The sequence below is a fragment of the Leptonotus elevatus genome, chromosome 4, assembly GCF_054856555.1.
Source record: "Leptonotus elevatus isolate MCC_2025b chromosome 4, RoL_Lele_1.0, whole genome shotgun sequence".
Lineage (NCBI taxonomy): Eukaryota > Metazoa > Chordata > Actinopteri > Syngnathiformes > Syngnathidae > Leptonotus > Leptonotus elevatus.
In genome coordinates this window covers 23,875,515-23,888,010 of record NC_141242.1, presented here as the reverse complement: position 1 = coordinate 23,888,010, position 12,496 = coordinate 23,875,515, and the positions used below count along the sequence as shown (strand labels likewise).

At 41.3% G+C, this 12,496-nt stretch overlaps 1 protein-coding gene and 1 long non-coding RNA gene across 2 annotated transcripts in view; one reads left to right on the top strand and one right to left on the bottom strand.

Moving 5' to 3' along the window:
- The first annotated feature begins 5 nt into the window (after positions 1-5).
- Positions 6-2,172, top strand: LOC147176312 (uncharacterized). Its single transcript, XR_015094613.1, has 2 exons — positions 6-578; positions 1,642-2,172. It is a non-coding gene; the product is annotated as an uncharacterized LOC147176312 (long non-coding RNA).
- An 8,474-nt stretch (positions 2,173-10,646) lies between these two features.
- znrf1 (zinc and ring finger 1) overlaps positions 10,647-12,496 on the bottom strand; it is a 37,753-nt gene continuing 35,903 nt past the window's right edge. Inside the window, exon 5 of the mRNA XM_086072544.1 lies at positions 10,647-12,074. The gene's annotated coding sequence lies outside the window, so the exon portion shown is untranslated. The remainder of the gene's footprint in view (positions 12,075-12,496) is intronic.

Sequence of the window (12,496 nt, the reverse complement as noted above, 5' to 3'; positions counted from 1 at the left end):
TTGGCGCCCAGCGCAACCCCATCAGCGGATAGGCTCGTCGCTGTGATGCGTCATTACAGCCAACATATTGGATGTGTCGTAAACTTGAAAAAGGAAGTAAAAGTTATACAATACTAACTTTTACATTTATTCGACTTTCATGAATCGTTTCCATGTTCACTATTTCAATTTAATTACTAATAACGGCAATCACTGGAGATGGATTTGGAAAAGCCTTGTTTTTTTGACAACTGTTTTCATTTCATTCTCAGGTCTTCAATAGGTTTAGTAGCCAGTAACTTAGATAGTATGCGAAAAGTTTGCCTAGTGACTACAGTACTTAATTGGTCATTTGTTTAATTTGGGGTTATTTATTTTTAAATAAATAGGACTTTAAAATCATGTTATTGTGTTGTCAAACTAATACAATTTGTAAATAATAATGCTCTTATTTTGTAACACAACGGAAGTGCTGACTGCTGAATATGTGGTCCGTGGAGCGAGTGGAAGGCGGAACGGAACCGAGAAACTGGTGGGCACTGGGCAGCTCAGGCCTGGGAAATCCTCCTGGCACCACCTAAACCAAGAAGGCTACGAAGGTTAGGAAAAACTTCACATCATTCTTCTCAGCTGAGGGAATTGTCCCATCGCAAGGAACCGTTTGAAAAAGGAAATACCATGAAGTAAAAATAATGCACATTTACTGTATAATTGACAATAGAAAAATATGGAAAATGTTAGCTATACAATCAGTATTAACTGGTCACAAAAAGCCTGGTTCCTTCCTGGTAGAAATTATTCCCCAGACATGTGCCGGTATTGCTATTGGTCCTGATTTTGCGTCATGCTGGAGCAGCGCATGATTACCACTGTCTTTCAACTGTTTTAAATGGAAACATGTATGTTTGTGGTATACATTTATCCAACTGTTTTGTATTTGTCCAAATACTGAAATCACAGAACAGTACAAAAAGGTAAAAAAATAAAACTTATGCTAAGAACATTGAAAAGCATATGAGTCTGTTAAGTGTAGTATAGCTATCCCCTGATGTATGTACACACACGCACACACACACACTGCCATGAAAGATGCATATTGTCTAACTTCCCAGTAAACTGTGCCATGCCCAGTCAAGAAAGACAACACACTGTATTGTAAAAAATAAAAATATTTTTAAAGGGACAGATCAGAATAGTTTGCATGCTCATGACAGTTTAATGCAACGGTTACCAGACATTTTGGCAAAAATTTGAAAATAGGAAAATGTCCGCCCGATTTTCCTGGCTTTCTCCACATTCAACAATCACTCATCATCACACCGAACAAGATGCAAAGGCTAAACATTTTTGAGTTAAGTCCATCACTGGGAAACTGGTTCTGGACTTTCTGACCAACAACTGTCAGGATCCACTACACTTTTGCCTCCCCTTTATTCCTCAGGCTGGCATCCCCCCAGGGCTGTGTACTGAGCCCACTCCTCATCACGCTACAGACCTATTACTTCTCTGTGAAATTCTGAACTGTTACACTGTATGTATATGTACTGTATAGTCAAGTTTGCGGACAACACAGTGGTAGTGGAACACATCACAGGCAACCATGAGTCCGAGTACGGAGAGGAGGTAGAACATCACATGCTAATCTTGTTATTTTTTCACCAGAAAAAGACTTAAGGAGATGGTGGTGGTCTTCAGCGTCTCCCTACACAATTGTGGAGCAGGATTTGAAGGAGTCTCCTGCTTCAAATACCTCAGGGTCCACCTTTTTGAGGACTTCTGGAGTCAAAACTTCCTGTCTGCTGAAGATGGCTCACCAATGTACTTACTTAGGAAGCCTCGTTATGCCCATCTGGGGAGCTGTGTCTTTTGTGGGAAAAGGAAGCTTCATGAACCTGTCCGCTTGCAATGTATCTTGGTTTAAAGATAAAGGCTACACACACACACAAAAACGCAAGTGGTACATGAAGTAACTTGGCACGAGCATGGCTGCAGAAATGGCTTTTCAAGGGATAGTAAAGGCTATTCAGAATATTGTGAGGTACAGCTTTCATTCTCACAACCACAGACATCTTCACTAGCAGATGCGGAAAGAGGGTTTTCTGGATGCTGTTAGACTGACAATAAAAATGAATCCTCAAATCCTTGAATATTATAAAGATTCTGAATATTGTTGAATAAATAGTTTGAAAAAGACCAGTGGTCTTGTATTGTGTGCTGTGGTTTCTTTATATTGCACTAGCTGGATAGATGTACAGAAAATTGAATGACACTGAGGAAAGAGTTTTTCTGAGTTCTACATTCATTATAACTCAAGTTCAGGTTGCCATTTGTTCTTCAGATTGACGGAATCCTCCACAGGGGTTTTAAATTGTGTTAATGCCACAGGATGGCAGCAAAACACTTAAAAAGCAGAGGCCCTTAAAGCACCCAAAACATGCTTCTTGTATGTACACAATAAGCATGTTACATAAATGACTGTATTCAGTCGGTAAATTATTCAATTAAACTACCTTCACATGAGGCTCATCAATAAGGTTAGCTAGCATGCTAGGTTAAATAACATGTTAGTACAAACTGACGTGACAACCCCTATATAGGCAAACAAATATCCGCACTAGCACTTGAGAGAAAACGTATTATGTCTTTACCTTACCTTTTGGCATTTATACACAAGAATAAATGTTCGGGAATACTATACAGTTACAGTACAGGAAACCCGCTGTACGGGGCGGCACTGCTCCGGCGCGGTCTGTCGTTCCGAGCCTGGCGACGAGGTTCTGGGCAGGTGGGCCTCCGGGGTGCCCTGTGGTTCCCTCTCCCCTCTCCCTTCTTCCCCCTTGCCGTCTCTCCCTCCTCGCCTCTCCCCGCCCGTCCTCCGCCTCCCTGTCCCTTCTCCCTCGTCACCCTCCTCCTCCCCCTCTCTCTGCTGCCCTGCCACCGCCCCTTGCCCTTCTTGTCGTCTCCTCCCCCCGTCCCGTCCCCCTCCCCTGTCCGCCTTCCTCCCCCTCCCCTGGGCCGGGGGCTCCATCCATGGCCCGGGTCTCGGGCTCCGGGGGCCGAGCGGGCGGGTGGGGGTGTTGTGCCTGCCCCGCTCCGGTGAGCCTCCTGGCACCTCGGGCGGGCTCCTGTAGCCTCGCCGGGCTGGTCCCATATGCCCGCCGGGGTCTCGGTGGGGGGTTGGGTGGGGTGGGTGGGTGTTTGGTGGGCGGGTGCGCCTCCTGCCCCCGGCCGGTTGCGAGGGGCCCCGCTGGTCGCTCCTCTTAACTCACTGCATTCGTTTTGCACAATACACTTTGTTAATAGACACATAGGGCACATAACACACACTTTGGGAGGGTGGAGTAGGGTGGAGACACAGTCTTCGCCCTAAAACTCCCCTCCAATTTTAATGCACCCCACAACTGGGGGGGGGGGGGGCATCGGTTGGAGCAGTATTAAGCAGTGCTGCGGTCCCCCATCTGTATCCCCGCCGCACCACCATGCCCCCCTTATTTATTTTTTAATAGACCACATACACTCACTGACACGTCTGGAAGGCGGGTGGATTGGAGCGGGGGGATATCATTCCTCTCTGCTCCATCTCACCTGCTCCCAATTTTAATACACCACACACACTTGTATATACACTGGGTGGGGTCACATCCACGGTGTAGGAGTAGAGTTCGCCAGTCGGCGAGCTGGCGAACTCAGTAACAGATGTTTTGGCAACCTCAAGTTTATTGTGATTCCATGTTTGTATATTGATGTACATGCTTTATTTGAATATATATTAACTGTAACTTAAAGTACTACATATTTTCTTTAAATAAGTGTTTGTTTAATGTCTATTTTCACCAGCATGTATATTTGACAGATTCAAATTCAGATTCAGAATATTTATTGTCATTGTCACAAGGGAACAATGAAACTTAATTTGGAGCATCCATACAGCAGATATATTCATAGATATATGTTGACCTCTCTTATTAAAGGTTAAATGTTTAAATCTTAAAATAAAATTACACACATTCTGCCATTTTACTCTAGGTCACGATTTTGAATAGACCAATTTAAAAAAATGAAAATCAATTTAAATCAGATTTAATGACAAAATTAATTACATTTTTGTGACAATATCTGATGATTTTTGTTAATACTGCTGACTTATAAATAAATAAATGTCTTTCAAGCCAAGTTTAGTAGTCAAATGTTACAAACATAATTTACTGTTAACTGAATAGACACTGATAAAAATGAGCAACTGTATAAATATAGCAAATAAAGTTAAAAACTTAGAAATATAAAAGTATAAATAGAAAAATCTGAAAATGGCCATAGTTTGAAAAGATGACCTGAGTGAGCAAGGCCAAAGTGGTATTTGAACTCAGCACATAAATATTTTTTTCAAACAGCTAAAAATTCTATACAAATTAACAGTTGACCAATGTAATTACAGTGAAAATCCCCTTTGTTTTAAATATGTCAATTAATTTCACACATAACTTTATAAGGTTAATTTTAAATGTTTTTAATCCTGCTCGGTTTACTTTATGAAAGCTTACGGCACATGATGTTCAAATAGTTGTCTGAGAATTGTTTACCAGTGAGGGACGACTTTGGCCGCTTAAGCGCTAGAAGCTAACGTGCTAACGTTAGCCAAACTGTTTTCTATGCTAAAAGAAAAAAGGCTGCGTACGTTTTAGATTTACTGTACGGTGTAACAAACATGCGGCTAGCTTTTAGATGTATGTTTCTTTTTAATTTTCTATCAGCTAAAATTAGCTACAAGCGGCTAACATTAGCTAGTAGTGCCTTAGCGCTAGAAGCTAACGTGTTAATGTTAGCCAAGCTGTTTTCTATGATTAAAAAACGCTGCATATGTTTTAGGTTTACAGTTAAGTGTTAAAAATACCATAAAAAGCTGGCTAGTTAGCACAAAAATAGCTGATGTTAGCTAAACTATTTTCTATGATAAAAAAGCAGTTCATGGTTTAAGTTTTAATATGCTGTCTGACCATATTTCAAGTTAAACGTTATCTTACCACACCTGCAGCGCCAGTAATTGAGAAATGGGCGTGGGCGGTGGTTTCCAAGGGAGAAGATTCTTCTTCCTATTGTTGTTGCTTTGCGTGATCGGCAGTCGGCAAACCAGCATGTAGGTATATTGCTGGAGTGTGGTTAGTAGAAAGTCTGGAAATAATTATTCTAAATAAATGATTAATGGGTTGAAGTAAAATACTCTAAATAAACTATATATATATATATATATATATATATATATATATACATATATATATGAGAATAGAAGAAAGACAAGGCAAGCTATATTTTAGCGGAAACAAAATAACAATATGGGTTGTCCATATCCTTGGCTGCACTGTGAACACATCCATCTGTACTTGACTATATCTAATATACATATATGATTGACTTATTCAAATGTGTGTGTATATATATATATATATATTAGAGCTGTCAAACAATTACATTTTTTAAATCGGATTAATCACATCTTAGAAGTTTGATGAATCACGATTAATCGCTTAATTAAAAATACTTTCTATCAAAAAATTTCCGACATCAAATTTAAAGAAACACCAGTTAAGGGTAAATTTTTTCGACATTTAATGTTATGTGGACGTCTTCAACATTTTTTAATCCATTAAATGGGAAAAAATGACCCCGATAGTTTGACATGAACAAATATTCAGAATGTCATATGCAAACATTTATTAAATGCTTTACTTTAATGCATGTAGTTTATTGCTCAAACACAACCTGTCCTACCTTTAACGTAACCATCCACTGTCAGCTACAGGATCATCAGCCGTCAAAATTAATAATTAATCTGCATTAAGACATGGTTAATGCAAAAAAAAATTGTGATTAATTAATTAGTTAACGCTTTAACTTTGACAGTCCTAATATAGCTATATATATATATCACGGTGACTGACTGGTTAGCATGTCTGCCTCCCAGTGCAGAGGACGTGAGATCGAGTCCTTCCTGGGTGGAGTTTGCTTGTTCTCCCCGTGCTCGCGTGGGTTTTCTCCGGGTACTCCGGTTTCCTCCCACATTCCAAAGACATGCATGGCAGGTTAATTGAACACTCCAAATTGTCCATAGGTGTGATTGTGAATGTGGATGACTGTTTGTCTCTGTGTGCCCTGTGATTGGCTGGCAACCAGTTCAGGGTGTGCCCCGTCTACTGCCCGAAGCCAAGTTTTTATCATACTTTCAAACATTACTGTGATGGTCGCAAAAGTGCCATTTGTTGTGTTCCTTTGTATGTCAATCACTTGGCTGTTTTGTCACACTGGATGTTTGGTCACTGAAACTCCTATTTTAGAATATGGTTTATTTTATCACCAATACTCATATTTATGCACTTCCTCTTTTTTATCTGTGGCACGTTTGGGTGGGGTGACCCGTACTGGGAGTGAGCTAAAAAAAATAAAAAATAAAAAAAAAGACTTCCTCCTCCACTCCATCAACTCCAAACTCTCCACAATCAATAGACCTCTTAGGTAAAGGCTAAATAGACTGTTATTAATTGCTATTAATGTTGTTCCAATACCGTTTTTTGGCACCCGATACGATTCCGATTGTGCAGTATCGGCTGATGCCAATACCATACCGATACCTCGGTTTTTGTTTTTTTTCGACATAAAAAAAGGTGCCCTGCCGTTGGTTCAGAGCATTGAAGGGCCAATAGAATATCTTGGCTTGGCATGCAGTGAACACGTCACACATCAATGAATGTCGTGCACAAGCAAGACACAAGATGCTGCATCCAAAGTCCTATATTAGCGTTAGAAATAATGGCATCGGCATGTTACTTGTTAGTACTTGCCCATGCCAATACCGCTGTTTTTATGCAGTATTGGGGCCTCTCCCGATACCGGTATCGGAACAACACTAATTGCTATTTGCAACTATTAAACAACTATTAATTAGAAACATGGTCCTAAATTCTCATTGATAATAATGAAAATTAAACAACAACAACAAAGTTAATAGCTCAAGTACCAAAGCTGCTATCCATGACATTAACTTAATTTTAAGGGGTGCAGCACATTTATTGTTCAATAGCCAAGGACACACTGAAAATTGCACAGACAGTCTTTTGACCATCATGATAATGTTGACCCATCCGGCAAAACAAGAACAAGTTAACTGTGCTGGTAAATCAGTTTTACCCGTATCCCATGCTGGTCTACCAGCATCCCTTGCTGGTCGACTGGAATCCCATGCTGGTCCACCAGCACCTCATGCTGGTCCACCAGCACCTCATGCTGGTCAACCAGCACCTCATGCTGGTCCACCAGCATCCCATGCTGATTTACCAGCATCTTTTGCTGGTCCACTGGAATCCCATGCTGGTCCACCAGCATCCCATGCCAGTCCACCATCATCTCATGCTGGTCCACCTGGCCCGGCTTTTTACTCGCTGGCGTGAGTTAAAAAACAACGCAATGCGCATTTTTTGCTCCACAATCTATTTTATTTTTTTTTACTTCGAGCAGGGTTTGCTTCGTACCCATCACCTCCGGTGCAGCAGCTCAACACTTGCCACTCAGCTAAAGTTCAGGGCCACCGTCAGCCAGTGCGCAGTCTGCCAACCACAGTAAACATTGCAGTGCACTCTGCCTCCCATTTGCCGCACAACGAAAAACTGACCATTTCAAACCCGCCCGGACAGAATGGAATCCCTTCAAATCCGAAACTGTCGGTGGCGACAGGACAACACACTTGTTTTTCAAATCACCGTAATTCCTGAACCGCTAGCGCTAGCAACGCAATTCCAATGGCTTCTGAAAGCAGAGAACCGGAGCTTTACGTGGATGCCACATACATTACGGTAGCTAGCAGATTGTCACGTGTGGAGGAGGGGGAAGTCCCGCGTCATAGAGAGGAGTAACTTCAAAGTACCGTAACTCCGGAACTATTTGTGCGAGCAACGCAATTCCAACGGTTTCTGAGAGCGGAGAAGCAGAGCTTTGCATCGATTCCACATACATTACAGTAGCTAGCAGACTTTCATGTGTGGAGGAGGGGGACGCACTGTGTCATAGAGGAGCGTGACCAAGGAGACAGGAGATGACGCATGTCTTACAAATCAACGTATCTACGGAACCATTTGCACTCGCAACGTATCTGAAAGTGGAGGAGCAGAGCTTTACGTCGAGAGAACCCCCCCCCCCAAAAAAAAAAAATAAAGCCAATAAAAACAGGCGGACTGCTATGATAATAGTACTGAAAGGGATAAAGTGAATATCTCTCGCAGTCTAATTCCTCACAAAATCAAACTAGCAATAGCAATGCTAAACACCATGTAAAGTGAAACAGCCAGTTAATCAAAGCACATCCACAAAGCCAATCTTTCCTTTTGCACCATTCTTTGTGAAAAGTAAGAATAATTATTTGTCCCTTACTTTGCTGAAGATCCGGTAGCAAAGGCGTTGGTCTCCCATCCTTCAAAAGATGAAGTTTTTCCTCAAAACAAAGGCGTGAAAATAGTTCTATATTCTCCAACGTGGCATCATCTTACTGCTTTGCCGTGCACTAAGTGTGTTTTGAATTCACGAATGCACTGCGCGAACGTACGTTCACATAGGAATAATCCAGCGACGTAAAAAGGCTGCTTAGCGATCTGCCTATTTGCGTAAAGGACTTTTCTACTGGGAAACTGAACACACATGCGCGAACACACATCGCTAAGCGGACAGGGCTGGGAAAAGCATAGTAGCGGTCGGTGTACCTTCAGGAAGATAATTTTTGCAGCATTTTTGCCTGCAGGCCTAATTGAGGTATGAAAATCACCAAATGTTGTCACTTTTAAATCTATAGGCTCATCTGTAGGCTTTCTGAAATGAAAGAAATAATTCAAATAAATAGAAAAAGCCAAACGGTTTCAACATTCATTTCAGCCTGGGGTAGGCAGTGCCTACCTTGCCTATCCTGACGTCACTGTTCCCAAGTAACTGCTTTAAAAATTGTCATCTTATGACATATTGCTCCTGTTTTGGTTCTGAATGTAGAGATCGGATTCTGCTGCTGTTCGGTGCAGGGGCTGATATTTTCTGGTGGGTTACAGTGTCTCGACCACCTCATAATCATAAAATAAGATCCTAAACTTTTTGCCTTATTGAAAGCTGTTCAGGTATAAACTTTTCAAAAAACACTGTAAACTGAAACAGCTTTATTTATTTATTTTTGTTGTGCTTGATAAATAGATTTTTTTTCATTTTTTTTTATTTACAAAGCAGCCCTGGCATCCTGTTCTGTATGTGGAGGGAAAGGTTTGGGCACCACTGACCCAGAGGAGTTGGAACATTAAATATAGGCAAGATAACAGGAAAGAGGCGAGATCTTACTCTGACTGATAAGACGCCGTGGTGAAGGGCAGACATTTTATGTCTACGTTTGTATTATCATGGTCTGGATAGAAAGAGCAGTGATTCTGGAGGAAAAGTATGCAAGGAATGTTATCAAGGTGAAATGAGAGTCAGACAGGGTGCTGACTGTGAAGCTTGAAATTTAAGGTGTGATGATGAATGGTGTCTGCTTGTGCCCCACAGGTTGGATGTGAGTTGAAGGGAATGAAAAGTTCTGGAGTGAGTTGAATAAGTGTAGAGAGAGAGTAGGCCTATTCCCAGAAGGGAGAGTGGTAAATGGAGAAGACCTCAGTGGGCATGTCAATGAAGAGAAGAGGTAGGTAGTCTATACGTGCAGGAGTTCAAGTATTTGGGATCAGCTTTCCATCGAAATGGAGTGAGGGGAAGAAGTCAGCACAGGCACGATAGAATGGATGGCGCAAGTTTCAGGTGATCTGTGACAGAACTCCAGCTAAATTAATGATTTATACAAGGGAGAGAGACTAGCCATGTAGTCTGTAAGTGGGGCAGCATGGATCAGTGGTTGAGTGGTCGTCTCCAACCTAGACGTTGTGGGTTCGATCCCATGCCATTGTGACCACATCAAAGTATCCTTGAGCAAGATACTGAACCAACAGTTGCTCCTGATGCTGCGTCATCAGTAGGTGAATGTGTAGTTGAATGCGAAGCGCTTTGAGTGCCTGGTAAGGTAAAAAAGTTCTATATAAATGTTTTTTTAAGGCAAATAAGTGTAATGTTGGGCAGGAGCCAAATCAGTCACATGACCGGAAACTGCTGAAGACAAAACCAGAGAACAAGCAGGAACTGAAGACGGTTGCAGAGTCCTGGCAGAGCATCACCAGGGATGAAATCCGCTGTCTCGTGTCTATGTTTGTCTATGCGTTCCAGGCTTGAGGCAGTAATTTATTTTCTGCCAAGTATTAAAAAAATGAAAGTTTGATTTATAATTGTTAACTTGTGATCCCTTAAAAAGTGGGATTCATTCCTACAATGTTCACCTGATTTGAATGTAAATACCCTCATACAGGCTACTGTCCAAAGTCATACATTGATATGTCAGCATAAACGTATAATTGACTCACCACCTAGGCAAATAAATGCAGAATTCCTCTCTGTAGGTTTGTGTTTCATGCATCATCAACAATTACAGTGAGTACATAATTCACTATTCCATATGTTGTACTGTAAAGTGGATCAATTGTCTGGATATATGGCAGATGTAAAGATTTCAGCGTGTACATGATTAAGACATTTACTGAGAAACTTAGCGCATGTAAATCAAAGCAGAATGTCTTCTAGCACAATTTATTCCACCATTTGTTTACAGTAGCTTTGTTTATGCATGTTTTTCTTTTGTAGTAGTCTTCGTAAATCAGCTCTTGGCATTCTGAAGAGTGAGTAACATCTCACATGATTGTAATATTAAACAAATATTGTTAAATATGAACAAATAAGCAAAGAAGCCCCTTTAGGTCCACCTACAATGGGACTACAGAGTCCATTTTGGGGTCCAAGTGGCTCACATTTCCGGTTCAGCCTCGAGCAGTCTGACCTACGCTAGCAAACAGTAGCATAAATCAAAAAGCGCCTTTTGATTCAAACACACAAAAAGTGGCACACGTTGAGACACTCGTACTCGTGAGGCTTTCACAAGAAAACAACCATATGAAAAGTCTGGCTCGTCTAAAAAAAAGAAAGACAAACCAAAAGAGGTACATGTGTAATGTGTACAATATGCCACATCGCTTCTCAGTAGCTGTAAACATTAGCAAAGTAAAGGGAGGACTGCCAGTCACACATAGGGAACATCAACATCTAGCTGTAAACATTTGAATACGCAGACCGACTCACAGGCACACAAAGCATTGTCCCAGTCGACCTCCAATCTTCCACTCAGACACACATGCACGAAAGCCTGACATGACAGTATCCCAAAAATGTTACGAAGTCAGAGAGTGTAGCGTACTACATTGCTGGCCTTTCTTGCCTTCTTTTAAATGGGAAGTTGGAACAGTGCATGTTCAGACTGTTTCTTGGCAGACCTCCCCTCGATCCTGATCAACTTCGCTCGCTGTTTAAGGAGCGTTCAGATTATTCTTTGTCAAACTGGCAAGGAAGAGCGTCAAAGTGTGGGGGGTGGGGGGGGGATGGGGGAGAGAAAAAGAATGGCTGCACAATGAGGCCCATGTTATGGCGTCGATTCGTCATTGAGAAGGAGTTGACAGCTGAGCGACCCACTGAATAATGTACAAGTTACTTCGGTCTCGTTCATGAAAACACGTTTTTTTCTTGTGCTCCTGTTCCCGCTTCCTGGTGTGATTTCATTCCTGCCATGCTCAGTTGCCTTTTCTGTCAGTCTGCTTCCTCTCCGTTTTCAAGTTAAGGCTATGAGGAGGGCTGGAGACAAAGTACTGGCAGACCTCCATCTTGAGAGGCAAGTTGCCACGCACGCGTTTGGGGAGGGAGATGAGGCAAGTGAAGCCCTTTAAAGGACTGTTAGGGTTGTCTTCAGTTTATTTAGCAGATACTGTATAAGGTCTCTGGCAGAAAGGAAGGTCTCATGATGAGCCACTTTTTCATGTGGCAAATATTTTGGTTGGTTCATTTCGAGTAGTTATCTTCCTAGGGTAAAAGATTCTCTTATACATAATTGTTTTACTGTTTCTTCTGATTTGGTTGCACCAGTGTCGACATCCATGGCATGACCGTGAGCCATCCTAGGGACAGAGAGAGAAAAGAGTGCTGTAAGTCTGGAGGTCAACACATCAAATACACAAGGTGGATTGAACGACATAGTGAAGGATGAAAAAAAAACACTTCTACCACATTTACATAGGTTTTTGGACCTTTTAATAATAACTTTCTTGTTCATTTTTTGGGGCTTTCAAATCAAATGGCATCACCCTACATAAATATTTCCCATTTTAATATGCAAGCTCTAATTCAAATAAAGTTATGATGCTGTGTAATAAACATAACTAAAAAGTACAATGAATTAAAAATCATTTTCAACCTACAGAGATAAGATCCTAATGTTCATACTGAAACTTTTTGGGGGTCATATCAGTGTTACATCACATTTCCTTTTAAACAGAACTTGACTCATTGAGCCTTTTTCAGCAGTAAAAAGTTAATATTT